Below are 453 nucleotides of genomic sequence, written 5' to 3'. Positions count from 1 at the left end.
TGACTAGTCTTCACAATACACTTACTCTACATATAAAGATGATGAAAATAGTGAAAAATTTGGTTCGGGCCTTCTTGGCCCCATCTCATCAAAAATTAAAAATAAAATAAAATTTGAACCTCATAAGAACTCTGTGTGGTACTAAGTCACTTATGTATTTTACCATGCAATATATAAAGTGTAAAATAGTGTAGTAAATTTTTACATATAAATGATTATTGTGTGTTTAATCTTCTTTCATTAATTATTACATATTTTCTAAACTCACAATGTTCGTCAGCTCTATATATAATCAACTTAAATCAGTTAACTCATTATGCAACGCATTTCTTCTAATTTTTTGTGATAAACTTATAGATAATTAACTGAATAAACATTCTCCAAAGTTTGAATAAAAAATTTCAGGTTTTTCTTACAATTTCCGTGGTTTTTATTTAAGGGTCATGCTAGGGA

This window comes from Prunus persica, chromosome G1 (assembly GCF_000346465.2).
Source record: "Prunus persica cultivar Lovell chromosome G1, Prunus_persica_NCBIv2, whole genome shotgun sequence".
Classification (NCBI taxonomy): Eukaryota; Viridiplantae; Streptophyta; class Magnoliopsida; order Rosales; family Rosaceae; genus Prunus; species Prunus persica.
The sequence above is the reverse complement of the archived record's forward strand: the minus strand, read 5'-3'. Positions refer to the sequence as shown.